This window comes from Taeniopygia guttata, chromosome 1A (genome assembly GCF_048771995.1).
Source record: "Taeniopygia guttata chromosome 1A, bTaeGut7.mat, whole genome shotgun sequence".
Lineage (NCBI taxonomy): Eukaryota > Metazoa > Chordata > Aves > Passeriformes > Estrildidae > Taeniopygia > Taeniopygia guttata.
The window spans coordinates 63,348,742-63,362,622 of record NC_133025.1 but is presented as its reverse complement, the minus strand read 5'-3'; the positions used below and the strand labels follow the sequence as shown (position 1 = coordinate 63,362,622).

General features: G+C 52.2%; 1 long non-coding RNA gene across 9 annotated transcripts; it reads left to right on the top strand.

Moving 5' to 3' along the window:
- Nucleotides 1-37: 37 nt before the first annotated feature.
- On the top strand, nt 38-11,040 carry LOC116807714 (uncharacterized). Of its 9 annotated transcripts, XR_012053661.1 has the most exons (6): nt 38-172; nt 988-1,074; nt 2,233-2,318; nt 2,937-3,422; nt 3,736-9,694; nt 10,371-11,040. It is a non-coding gene; the product is annotated as an uncharacterized lncRNA (long non-coding RNA). The 9 variants fall into 9 exon arrangements; XR_012053665.1 differs by having other exon boundaries at nt 3,239-9,694; XR_012053667.1 differs by having other exon boundaries at nt 3,236-9,694.
- Nucleotides 11,041-13,881: the final 2,841 nt, after the last annotated feature.

The window sequence follows — 13,881 nt, the reverse complement described above, 5'->3', positions numbered from 1 at the left end:
CGCCTCATTAGCATTTAAAGGGGCCGCGCCGGCAGGCGTCGGCTGTGCGTCCCGCGTCGGCACGGCACGGCACGGCACGAGGGGAGAATCTACACTCTACAACTCATCGCATGCAGTCTACAACTTCTTGGCGATGGGAAGCGGAGGGGCAGGCCCTGATCGCCGCTGTCTGGTAACTAAGGACGGGACCCAGGGCACGGACCCAGGGGAGGTTAGGGTGGATGCCAGGACAAGGTTCTTCCCCAGAAGGTGTCGGGCACTGAACGGGCTCCCAGGGAATGGTCACGGCCCCAAGGCTGCCGGAGCTCCAGCAGCGTTTGGACAGCGCTCTCAGGGATGCACGGGGTGGGGTGGTTGGGAACGGTCTCGCGCAGCCGGGAACTGCACTCGATGATCCTTGTGGGTCCCTTCCAGCACCGGGCGCATTCCCTGATTCGGGGGCATGGTACTGCACGGCGTGGGTGGGCGCTTGTCCGTGCCTGTCAGTGCGGACGCGCGTGGCCAGACATGCACACAGGTGTGAGTGTCCGTGTGTCCCGGTGTCCGTGTGTCCCGGTGTCGGTGTCCCGGTGTCCGGGTCCCCGCGGCCGCCCCGCTGGGGCGCTGGGCGGGGGAGGCGCCGGAGGGAGGCTGGGGCGGCTCCGCCCGGTGGGTTTGGGGTGCGGGCGCTCCGCTGCTGAGGTGCGCCGGGGGCCTCCCGGTGTGTGCATTGCCGCGGGCACTCCTGTTTCTTCCCACTCTCCTCCCGTCGGTGCTGCCATTCCCGCCGTGTCCTCCAGTTCCCACCTCCCAGGGCATTTCGCTGCCTCATTTCGCTGCCGCTGTCCGTAAATCTCTCTCGGCTTCTCGCCTTTGTCTCCTTTCCTTTCCCTGTCCTTCTCCCAGTTTTTGTATAGCTTCCACGAGTGTAGTTTTGGTGATGTTTCTGCTCTCTTCTGAGGTTTGCACTCACTAGCACCCCATCTTTATTCCACATTCTCCCCACAGAACTTTCTGCTTATGTCTATCACTTTGTCCCACATGGATGCCTGAACTGGAGCATCGAGGACAAGGCCTTCTCCACTTCCTCCACAGGCAAGGAAATATAGTGTTTCTACACACACCAAGTTTTTCCTTACTTCTCTGCGTACCTGAACACTCAGAGGCACGGTCCTGTTTGTTTTTTCCCTTTATCTGCCCTCCTGATCTCCGCTTCTCAACTATTCCTTGACAGTTCTTACAGCTAAAGAGATGGGCTTTGGAGAGCATCCTTTGCTGAACCAGCTGCTATTACAGTTCTCACTGCATCCCTCTGCACACATAAAAACCAACAAATATTGTTTTATCCCATAGCTTTTAATCCTCAATGCTGTGTTCATTCCATTACTTTAAGAATAGGTCACTCTGTTTCATTTTTCAGGGTACATGAAAATTTCTAAGAGGGTGCTCATTGGAATAAATTTCAAGAGGATAGTTTAATTATGTTATAGAAAATGTATAATCAAGACACTGATGTGCACTTGATACATCAAATTTATTTTCAGTGAAGTTGTTAAGTTGATTTTTTTCTTCCTCAAGTTAATTTTAGAGTTTATTGAAAAGCCCATTAAATAAAAAACTACAGTATACAATTTGTGATATATACTGTGACAGAAAATTGGCAATGTTTTCCTCTGTTTTTTAAAATTTTATTTTAATATGGAAAAAAAAGAATTATAGAGTAATCTCATTTTTCCTTTTCTTGCTGCCAATTAATAATACATTTCCTCTGCTTCAGTATTCAAAGTCGTTTCAAGAATTATATTGGAAGAAATCAATCCACCAACTCGGGTAACAAAAACATTTGCATGGGGAAAGTAATTTCTGCCTCTCTATATTCTCTGAATACTTCCCCTCAACTTGCTGTCAATTACTATTTTACAGAACTTAAAGCAATTGTTGAGATTGGCTTGTCCTTCATGTGTCTGGAAATCCAGGATTAGTTGCTCCATACCTTTCTCATGGATCTAGGTGAGGCTGACTTCCTTTCTTAAGTAAACTGGAAGCTCAGACCCCTTAAGTATAGAGATAATTACATATTTCTTAATTAGATGGTCACAAATTTCTCCTTTCACAGGATGTTCCCTTTTTTTTTCAGTGAATGACCTGGTTTACAATTGTCCCTTTCACCCTCCTCACTTGATGTGCAATTATTCAACATATTATGTAGCCCTCAGACTGGATGCAGAATTATTCTTTCCCTTCTTTCTCCAGGGTCCTGTGGGGATTCAACCAACCCCAGTGAATTTGGAGCGCTGAGAACTGGCAAAAGCATCCCATAAAATTTCTGGATCCCACAGGTACAGTTTATTTGGTGATTTATGGATATAAAGAATAACAACTTCTGTTTATAAGGTGACTCTTCAGGGGCCTCAGGCTCTGCTGAGAAATCTGAGGGGAAAATCAGGATTGTAAAGATTTTACATGGTAGGGGATATGCAAGGTGCCTGCAGGTCTGGAGTAGGACACACTGATCCCATAAAGAAGTGCAAAGACAGATTGAAATACCAGATTTTTTAATTAAAAAATGTGGTGTTCATCAAAACATAAATATTTAGCAGATACCGATCAATTTCTGTAATTGTATTTCTTGGGGAAAAACAAACAAAACCGAAAAAAAACGCCTTCAATAAAGAAGAAAGGTTCTATTTCAACAATTGCAAAAACGAACATTTTAACACTGCACTTCCAAATAATTTCATGTACTGAATTTTTTTCAAATAACATACAAATACGCAGCTATTTGTGTATATAATATATAATGTATATTATACATTATATATATAATATATATAATATATATTATAATATATAATTATATATTATAAGTTCTCTTATATATTATATAATATATATTAGATATACTAATATATAATTTTTATATGTATATAATAATTCTGAATTATTTTTCTTTACAGTAAACAAGATAGTGTGTAATATATATTACATTTTATATTGTCAAGAGCTGCTTCTCAAAAACATCTTTAATATTAGAATGGAGGAAGTTTTACAGAATCTACTGAGTTGTTTAAAGGTTGGGTTTTTTGGTTTGTTTTTTTTTTTTTTGAAGACTTTCATTAAGGAGGAAAGCCCCAAACCTGACACTGACTTTAATGGGAAGTATTGTGATTTATTTAATCTAAAAGTAATCGAAATGGTTTCTAGGTTAAGTATCTGCAGGGTCCAGCAGTCAAATGCAAAATGCTTCTCCACCAAGCAGGAGGCTTCGGAGTGAGACGTCAGGGACAGGTAAAGAATAAAAAATATTTCCCGTTGGAGCCGTGGGAGGCGATGTGGGACGAGGTAACAAAGTTCCAGCAGAGGAGAGGACAATTCCTGTCACTGCTCCTCGATTTCCACGTGGCTCTGCCAGCACCTCCCAGCCCTCTCTGAGGAACACCAACGTGAGCCTGGGAAATAAAACTTGCTGTGGACAATTTATGAGAGAAGTCTGTGAACTGAGAGCATGCTAGGCGAGAATTTTAGGCGAAATAAATTAACAAAATACTTCAAAACTTGTCAAAGGATCCGGCTGGAAGTGTTAAGTGGATGTATGGTGGTCTACATATATTTGCTCTATTGTAGGAAATGACAAAAAATTCATCCCAAAATAACCCTGGGCTTGGCATTAACCTGGGAACTGCTAGATTGAACTCGCTCTACCACAAAGAGGATGTGTTTCAAACTCGAGGAACTTAAATTTTGGATCTTTTCCAGATGGAAGGATTTAAAGGACTTGCCACAAGGATTTCAGTGTTGCAAAACACAGGAAAAACTTCTGAGCTCATAAATGCTGAGTACCTGGCTGGCCGTGATCTGTGAAAAACCTGATTCTGGGCCAGAGCTGAAAGAGATGAAATTGGAAAACAAGGTGATGATGGTGATGGTGATGCCGGAAGTGGCTTCTGCCAGCACAAGAGGGATGGAGTCAAATGGTGCCGAACCAAGCATAGCGTCTCGTTTGGCAGTCACTTCCGCCAGTAGCAAAGATGGCGGAATAACACGTGTGCTCACGCGATGCCACACCAAAGATGGCGTGTCACTTTGCACTTACTTCTGCCAGCATCAAAGATGGCGGAACCCCCCCCATACATACATGCATGCATATAAACACACACAAATATACACACACACACACACACACACACGTCAAGTGATGACACACTAAATACAGCGTCTCATCCGAAAATGACTCCTGCCAGTACTCGGTGTGATGGCACGAGCAGGAAAGTCACCTCGAGCCGCACCAAAGATGGCGTCTCAACAGGAAGTGACTTCTGCCAGCACCCAAGATGGCGGGCGGAACAGGAAGTTACGTCATGCCTCACCTAAGATGGCGTGTCTGCGCTGACGTAATTTGACCTTCCAAAGATGGCGGTAATTTACGCATGCGCCTTGGGTAGGGGAGGAAATGGGGTGCTGGAAGGAGCCGGGATGGGGACACGGGATGGGAATGGGCACACGGGATGGGGACACGGGATGGGAATGGGCACACGGGATGGGCACACGGGAAATTCTTTTCAAACCGAGGCTGTTCTCTGGTTATCGTCAGCTTCTTCCCCTTAATCCTGGTGGCTCCTTAAGGACAGAGAGGAGGTGGGGGGATATTTGTTTTGCCTGATAAGGAGGCTGTAACTCTTGGGTGTCGTGTTGCTGTTATCTCTGTGCGAAGAATTTCTTGATTGTCTCACCCCTTTCTTGAGCTAGTTAAAAAAAAGTCTTACATTGCACAGTTTCTATTATAATATTATGTTATAACCTAAAGCTATATCTACCACACTGCTTAAAAAGGATTACTACAATACTACAAAATAACCTTCCAATGTAACAAATACAGTATTCAATTTTATATTTGCAAAGAGCCAATAATTTAATTTAATGTGCATTTTTCACACTCTTCCTGTGGCACGCATGTTCCTTCTTCCCGGGCAGGCTCTGGGCTTGGATTCCCTGGCTGTCACTTGCTTGTGCAGGGAGCAGAGCATTGAAGGGGAAAGCAAAGCTGGAGATGTTCTGGCTTCAGAAAGAGACTGCAGAGAGATCTTTTTGGAAGGGACAGTGGACTTTTCCAGCTGGGAACAAGGGACAGTGAGCTTTTCCAAAACAAGCCAGTGGGGTGTGAAGGTGTGGGACAGTCTGGAAGGCTCCTTGTGCCCAAAGGATCAAGGCAAGTGCAGCTCTGGAAAAGTCTGAAGTAAACCTTGGCCTGTCTTTTGTTGGCTTGTTGAGCTTGGCTGGAGGGAGAAGCAGTGGCAGCTCTTTGCTGGCTGCTTCTTGTCCACCTTCCCCTCAGTCCCCTGGAGCTCCAGGTAATCCCACACCACTTTGCTTTTCCAATGCTTTGCTGAAGGGTGTCTGAATGTGGCAGTGAGTTTTTCTGTGCTCCCCATTTATACAGGGGCTCGTATCAGGAAATGTCTCAGTGTCGGGATGGATTCCAAAGTGCCCCTGCCAGGTTAATTGCAGTGAAAAAAAGGGGAAGGAAGCCCAGAGCCTGGACTGGGATGCCCCAGGCCCTGCCAAGCACAGGGGTCACTGCTTGGTGTTGATTCTCCAGTCCTGCCTGCTCTGGCCTTGTTGTGCCCTGCTCAGCCATCAATGCCACTGCAGGAGCAGCAGAACATCCCACAGCTCCTGTGGGTCACTGGTTGCACTGACTTTGTGCTGCAGCCTGAGCTGTGGGGCCTGAATTGGGGTTGGAATTAATGCCGATTTCCCAGGATTGTGTGTTTGGAGTTGCTGTTTTAGGGGTGGCAAGGCCTGTATTTTGATTTGTTTTGTTGAGTACTGAGTGCTCCTTGTGTCAGCTTTAGGTCTGGATTGCTGGGAATTGTTGGAGGAAAGGGAAGGGAATTGAAATGCACAGATCCATTCCTGGAGAAATGATCAGGATGGGAGAAAAGAGGTTGTGGGACTGCTGGGAGCTCCTGGAGAGAGGGAAAGGATCCAAGGATTGGAAGCAAAAGCCATGGAACAAAGCCTGAAAAGGAGCAGGGGAAAGAGGGAAAGAATCCCTGCTCCAGGAATCCAGCAGGGGCCAGGAGAGGATCATTTTCCACCCACCAGCTCTTGGTGAAATCCTGATAATGAATGTCAGAGGAAATTACTTGTTTGCTGTTAGGTTTGGAATTAAAGGTGCTGTTTCAGAGGGAATATTCGCCTGTTAAAATTCTGTTCGATAAAGGCAAAGAGGGAGGAAGCAGCTGGGGAATGCACAGGTGGATTTTTGGTGGATTCAGGGGAAGATGTGGTAAGGGTTTCTTAGGTAAAATGCACCTCACAGGTACCACCAGGAAAAGCCCCAACTGCCCTTCTTTCCAAGCCCTGACATTCCAGAGGGCTAACCAGTGGTTAGCACACCCATTTCTATATTCTGTGGATGCCCAGTGCTTTGTTGGGAAGAGATAATATTAGGAAATTAACAAATCCAGGGATGTAACTCCTGATAAAAAAAGCTCTGGAGGCTCAGGTTTTGATATTCATGGTAAGGTTTTATTGATTGGGTGGAAAGATTCAGATTTGCTGGGGTTCCTGTGTTTGCTTCAAGCTGCTTCTCCTCATGAGACCTGGGAATAAGATTTCCCAGTTCCAGTGGCCTGAATAGGAAATGGCACCAACTCCAAAGTGTGGGGATTCTGTATATGCTTCCTTAGTTTGCCCTGGAAAGAGAAAGGAAACACAGTTTAAGCCTACCCCGAGTGTGTCTCCTCTTTTCTGTCACACAGGGGGAGTGTTGCAGACTGATGAGAAGAGTTTGTGGTGTAGGGCATAGGCATCATTCCATTTTATTTTGCGTCCATTTCTAATTCCTGATGAACTGGGAACATCTTTGTGCTCCTGCTTTTCATCCTCTCCACAATCCAGAGGGTCTGGCAGGGGAGAAAGACAGGAGCCAGGAATATCAGGGCAAGGAGGAACTTCAGCTGCTGTCAAGCAGAGACTTCCCAGGCCTGGATCTGAAAAGACTCAGGCGTTGCAACCCTCTGGCTGCTCTGTCCCATCCTGGACTGGATGTTTCTAGTTTTGGTTTAACAGCTTGTCCCAGGAAACCTGCACAAGCCTGAAACAGCGTTCATCCTGGTTTCTGAACAACCTGGAATTCACTCCTTTCTCCCTTGGCAGTGTTTTCTGCTCTCATTTCCCTCTGAGCACTCGCTGCTGGGATACCCTGGGACAAGCCCAGTGTATGGGATGGAAACTGCTCCGTGTCTCACCAAGAGCTTCAAAGCCTGTTTGGTTTCTGGGAGCAGTCGATGAACTCGGCCTGGCTCGGGGTCCTGCTGGGAGGGTCAGCATTCCCTGTGCCAGGAGGGGCAGAGCAGGACACCTTGTGAGAGCATCGCCCTTGGGAAGGCTCCATGCCCCTGCCTGCAGAAGGCACGGCAGAAATGGGTGCTGAGAGCAGCACCACGGCAATGAGGGGCTCAGGGAAAGGCGAACCAAACTCGCTCCGAGAGCTCTGCCAGAGGTGTCCCCCCCCTCCATCCGAGCCCCCCGTGCTCCCCGTTTGTCCCGGTGCTGCGGGGCCCTGCCGGCCCTTTGCTCTGCTCTGCCTCCCTCTCCTCCCGGGGCTCCCTGTGGGAATGCTCTGCTGCCCGCTGGAGCCGGGTGAGGAGCTGGGATGCCGCCCGGGCTGCGGCTCAGGATTTGCCGTGGGGACAGAGACCCGAGGGAGGGGGTGAGAGCGAGCCCGGGCTGGGCAGGCTGGGAGCCGAATCCCAGGGCCTGCTGCGCTTCCCAGGAGGATGCACAGAGTGGGCAGCCCAGGCACAGAGCTGAATGCATCCCCCTGCAAGCACAGAGCTGCTGGGCCTGGCTGTCCTTGCCAAGGGGACCAGGGGGCAGCTGGAAAATAACCCAGGTGGGATGGGGAGGAGCAGAGCTGGACTCGGCAGAGCCGCCTCAGGTCAGAGGACATCGGCGCTGGCCCTGGGATGGAGATTTGCTTTTGGCCACCTTGTCTTTGTGCACAGCAGGTGTCACTTGGAGACATGGCCAGAGGATGCATTAAATGCCTGCTCAGGGAGGAGCCCCTTGCTCCCTGCCTGCGGCTGTGCAGTGTCCTTGTTCCCACCGTTTCCTTTGCCATCTCCTGTGCTAACGTGGCTCCAGACTCCTCCTGCTCGCCAGAGCTTCGTCCTTCAGGGTCTGCAAAGGAGGGACAGAAAACACATTTGCTCTCAGAGGTGGGAGATGGGCTCCCCCAAAGGCAGGGATCCGTGGGACGGTGGCTCCCAGCTCGGGTGTTTGTTCTGGGCTGTGAGGGCACCTCGGGACACCCCGAGGAGCAGGAGGCCATTGGAGCTGCTGAGTGAATCCTGCCAGCGCCGTGTCCATCCCTGGCTGTCCCAGCTGCAGGCAGGGCTGAGCCCCGAGGAGCAGAGTCCTGCCAGCCCCGGCTCCCGCTGCTCCGGGTGCCAGCTCCGGCTCTTCGGGGGATCTGCGTGGAGGAGCTGAGGAACCAGAGCTCAGGTGGGATTAGATGAGCTCTGCTCTCCCTGCAAACCTCCAGCTCTCCACGGGAGCCTTCCTTCTCCCAGAGGTTCCAGTTTAACCGAGTGGCAGTGGAGAAAGAAGGAAGAAGCCCTGGAATTCTGCAGGATGGGTGTTTATGCAGCCCTGGGCACAAATCAGCATTTTCTACAAACGTGTGCAGTCCCTCAAGCACTTGCAGTAGGTGCAAAATCCCCATCTCCTTCCAAAACCCCAACCCAGGGTCCCTGCCAGTTTCCAGCGGGGGATATTCCAGCAGGAGCGATCCTGGGCAGCCCCTGGGGCAGAGCAAAGGTGTCAGCTCAGGACAGGGCTCGGAAAGGGCCGGCACAGCCCCAGGGATCTGCAGGGGAGAGCTGGGCAGGCAGCTCGGGCCAAGGGCTGGGACACGGCCAGGGCGTGAGGGCAGGAACAGGGGCTGGAATTGGGCACTGAGGGCAGGAACAGGGGCTGGAATTGGGCACTGAGGGCAGGAACAGGGGCTGGAATTGGGCACCCTGAGGGGACCCCGGGCAGGGAATGCCCCCACCGGAGCTGGAGCCGTGGGATGCCGGAATGGTTTGGGGTGGAAGGGACCTGAAAAGCTCATCCTGCTCTACCCCTGCCATGGGCAGGAGCACCTTCCACTCTCCCAGCTTGCTCCAAGGATGGAAAACCTCTAGAACTGCTCCTGAAAATTTGCTTTTATTTTAAAAGCTGCAGAAATACTTCTTAACCCTTTTAGTCATGATGCAAGACTCAGAGCTGCCCATTTTTGGATGTTTCTGGTTTATTTAACACCATTATGTGTTTAGGGAAAGGAAAACCAGGCATCACCATCTCCCCATTCCTCTGGTAATCCAAGAATGAAAACAAGTAATTTCATCTCTTCAGCATCTTTAGAAACACACCTGGACTTCTTATACATGGCATGAACAGATCTCAGGGTGAAAAGCAGTTTTCCCTCTTAGTTTTGAAACTTTCATCGAAGTTCCGTGTTTGAGTCTCTATACATGTAATATTTTATAAGTGGGATAGATACATATATAGATATCTGTAACATGTGACCTTTTAATTTTTATTAATAATTATTATTATCATTTTCCCTTCAGGAGAAATAGAAACAGGATCCATAACAGAATTATTTGGGGAATTCCATACTGGGAAGACACAGCAGTGTCCCAGCCTGGCAGTCACTGGTCAGGTGGGTGGTTCACCTCATTGCAATCCAATATTCAGACACCACAGCCTTGGGCTATTTGCTAATTTGGACACCTCCCTTGACATTTTAAGTGTTTATTACTGTCTAGAGGCTGCTATTCCCTAAAACATTAGTGGCTTGGACTTAGTTTGGTCATTTAGTTGACTCCCTAAACTTCCCAGCTCAAAGCTGAGCACCAGTCCTCTTGTGTAGAATCATGGAATCCTGGAATGGTTTGGATGGGAAGGGACCTTAAAGCCCATCCAGTTCCATGAGCAGAGACACCTTCCACTATCCCAGGTTGTCCAGCCTGGCCTTGGGCACTGCCAGGGATCCAGGGGCAGCCACAGCTTCTCTGGGCACCCTGTGCCAGGGCCTCAGCACCCTCACAGGGAAGAATTTCCTCCCAAGATGCCATCTATCCCTGCCCTGTGGCAGTGGGAAGCCATTCCCCGTTGTCCTGGCACTCCAGGGTGACAGGTACTGCAAAGGGAAGGAGTCAGAGATGGGGACTGGGAATGTTTCCTCTTGCTTTTCCCAGCTAAAAGGGACTTTAATCACAATAGCCTGGGATATTATTTGTTATATGACCTCAGTGAGGGCATGTGGCCATATCTGCTGTATTTATGGATACTTTATTCCCTGTTCAATCCTTTTCTTCCCCTTTGGCTCTCCACAGACCACAGGGGCAGTGAGGGAAAAGCCACATCCATGGACACAAAGGGGTCCTTCCATCCAGAGCAGCTCCTGGCCATGGCTGAAAGGTCAGTGAGTGGGAGACAGGAGTAGATGGACTCACAGCTCAGCTGGAAATGTTTTCCACAGGTCCTGGAGGCTGATCAGGCAGGTGTTCCCTTTGGAAAGCTCTGGTGTTGTTCCTCTCCCGTCTCTGCCACTCTCTCCCCACAGCTCTCGTGTCACTGTCCCTCAGCACGAGGTGATTTCCCTCTCTTGCTGCTGGAAGGGGCCGGGAGCTTCCCAAGCAGCTGGGGACAGACTGGCTGGATCCTGTCAGCCCTTTCTGAAGGGAATTGATCTAATCCTGCTGGCCTCTCCCACAGCAAGGACTGCTCCCGTGTTCCCCGTAGCCAGGATATTTGGCAGCCAAGCCAAGGAGAGGAAGGGAAATGGTGCTTGCAGCAGGCACAGGTGTGTCTGTGCTGGCAGCTTCAGGGTGTCCTTGGAATCATGGAATCCTTCGGGTTGGAGGAGCCCTGTGAGATCTCGGTGCCCAACCGTTCCCCAGTGCTGCTGAGGCCACCACTGTCCCACGTCCCCAAGTGCCACATCCACACGGCTTTAAATCCCTCCAGTGCCCTGAGCAGCTGTGCCAGGGCTGGACAGCCTTTCCAGTGTGAGACTTCCCAATATCCAGCCTAAACCTCCCCTGGGATCACCTCAGGCCATTTCCTCTTACCCATTTCAAATGGTTCCGATCATTCCCTTCTCTTTTCATCACCTCGGGCTGCATTTTCCCCTCTGTTTTTATCTCTGCTGGGGATGTGAGTTTTCCTGCCGGTCTTTTGGCAAAGATCCTGTTTAACTTGCAGAGCCGCGGGCAGAGATTCCCGCTGGGCTGCGGGCACGGGGCAGGGCCGGGAGCTCCTGGGCAGCTCCCCCGGCAATTCCCCGCCGCTCCCCCCGCATCCCGCCCGGACACGCTGCGGAGAATCCCGGCGGCCACAGCTGGGAACTCGCTGAACTGGGAGCAAAGCTGAAGGGTTTGTCCAGCGAGAGAGGCGGTGATTTACAGAGCAAAGCAGAGTGGTATTCCACACCGGGAATTCGGGATTTGGGATGGTTCCAATCCGTAATCCATAATCTTTCTGTTCGTTTTCTTTCGGATGCTGCAGCCTGACGGGCTGGGGGAGCTGCTCCTTTCCGTTCCCATTTAATTTTCTGCATTTCATGAATTCTCTGTGGAAGTTGCTTTTAACAAAAAGGCCCAGGAGGACATTGTTGACATCCCGCAGGCGTGCTCAGACCCAGGATTGTTCTGGCTGGCAGAAGCTGCACCAATCTCCCAGGAATCTCGGTCTGCATTTTCTTTTCTCCCGGTTCTCCCAATCCTCACTTTGGGGGTGCAGTGCAGCCCTGCCCTGTCTAGCTCCTAGAAGAGTTTTGGGGTTCAAAGTGTTCTTTTATATTCTGCAGTGTTCATAATTTCATTAAAAAGAATAAAACCATATCAATGTGGTCTGGACTGGTTCATTTGCATTGGTTAATTAAAGCAAATAATTGAGAAGGGGTTTGAGCAGCCCTTGGTTGGAGCTGGCAGCTCTTCCTTGGTGTCTCTTCATTGTCTGAATTTCTTTGAATTATTCCTTAAGCAGTTCCTGCAATCAGGATACACAGTGAGGAGAAACAGCGCCGCTGCCCTGCTGGATTGGGAAATCCGAGTCCAGTCCCTCAGAGGGATTGAGGGAAGGGGAGCTGAGCCTCAGGCTGGGATTTGGGAGCAGGAATTCAGTGAGGAGGGGAGAGGGGAGATCCCCCAAAGCTGGTGAAAGCAAATTCTGCTGGGTTTGGGTGCCCCCAGCCCAAAAAATGATCCCGGTTAAAGGGGACTTGAGGAAGCAGCGGGATGTGCTGGGGGGCTGTGCTGGAACCCCCAAACCCTGGGCAGGGATGCTGGACAGTGTCAGCTCCATGGGGACACTATGGAAGGTCCCTGCTGGGATGCCCAAATTCCAGCCAGGAATGCTGAGCACCGCCAGCTCTTGGGGACACTGCCTGATCCCGAGAGTTTTCCCATTATTTCCTGTCGTGCTCAGCCCCTGACACTTCATCAGAGACCCAGAGGCTTCAAGTCCCGTGGGAGCAGCTGGAACCGCAGGCGGTCACACAGAAGCCGGTCCAGGGCTGGAAATGAGCTGTCCCACGGGTTTATTTTTCCCGAGGGGTTTTTCATTTAGAGCAGAACACTGCCCGTGCCCCGACCCCCGGCCCGGCCCCATATCCTTTATTTCCGGGGTTTCTCCGTGAGGATTTTCTGCCCAGGCTGGATGAGGAATTCACACACACTGCCCCGGCTCTGCGGGCCCGGCGGGGCGAGCCCGGGCCCGTCCTGGCGCCGACCCCGCCCGGTGCTCGGCCCCGGGACCCCGCGGCCACGGGCGGGCCCCGGGCCCGAAGGTCCCGGCCCGGTTCGGCCCCGCCGTGAGGGGCGGGAACGCGGCGGCGGGCGGGACCCGGGCCCGGCAGGGCGGGGCTCGGTGGGCGGGGCCGGGGCTCGGTGGGCGGGGCCGGGGCTCGGTGGGCGGGGCCGGGGCTCGGTGGGCGGGGCCGGGGCTCGGTGGGCGGGGCCGGGGCTCGGGTGTGCCGGGCCGGGGCTCAGGTGTGCGGGGCCCTAGGGCGGCTGCGCGGGGCGGGGCCGAGGTTATTTAAGTCCCGGCAATCCCTTCGGCCGCCATTTGCTCACTCAGAGCGCGGTGCGAGCGGAGCTCCCGTGCGGGTTCGGCGGGTGAGGCTCGGGGGCTTCGGTCTCCCCTCCTGTCCTCCTCTCTACCCCTCCTTCCTTCTCTCCGTGTTCCCTTTCTTTCTTTTCCTTTCTCCCCCTTCCCTCTCCCCCCGAAACCCTTCCCTCCTCTCTCCCCGAACCCGACCCCCCCCACTCCTTCCTCTCCTGTCCGTACCCCGCTATCCCCTTCTATTCCCCTTTCCTCCTCTTCTGTCCACTCTCCCTCTTCCCCCACCTGGCCTTTCCCCTCCCGCTGCTCTCCTCACCCCGACCCCCCTCTCTACCTCTCCTCACCCCCCATCTCCTCTCTCCCCTTCCTTCTCTCTCGTTCTCTCCGCAGCCGCGGGGTTGGGGGTGCCGGAGAATAAAGCCCAGAGGGCCGGAGCCCGGCGCCCCCCGCCCTCGCTGGAGTCCCCCCGACACGGGGCCGGACCCGCCCGGCGGGTCCCCCCATTGCAGTGTAATACACGGCCCGACACTGCCGGGGTGCGGCTGTCCCGACATCACACTGGGGGGTCGGGCTGGGGTCAGGGAGGGCCGGGGGGAGTGGGGTGGGGGTGGGTTAGGGGGGCTCCCTCCTTAGGAGGGGGTCCCGGGGGTTGGGGGGTTAGGAAGGGCCCCCTCCGGAGGGGGGGGCCCCGGGGGGGTCGGGGTGGGCCCCCTCCGGAGGAGGGGGTCCGGGGGAGGGGGGGGGGGCGGAGGGGGGGCGTTCCCCCCTCCAGGCCCCGCC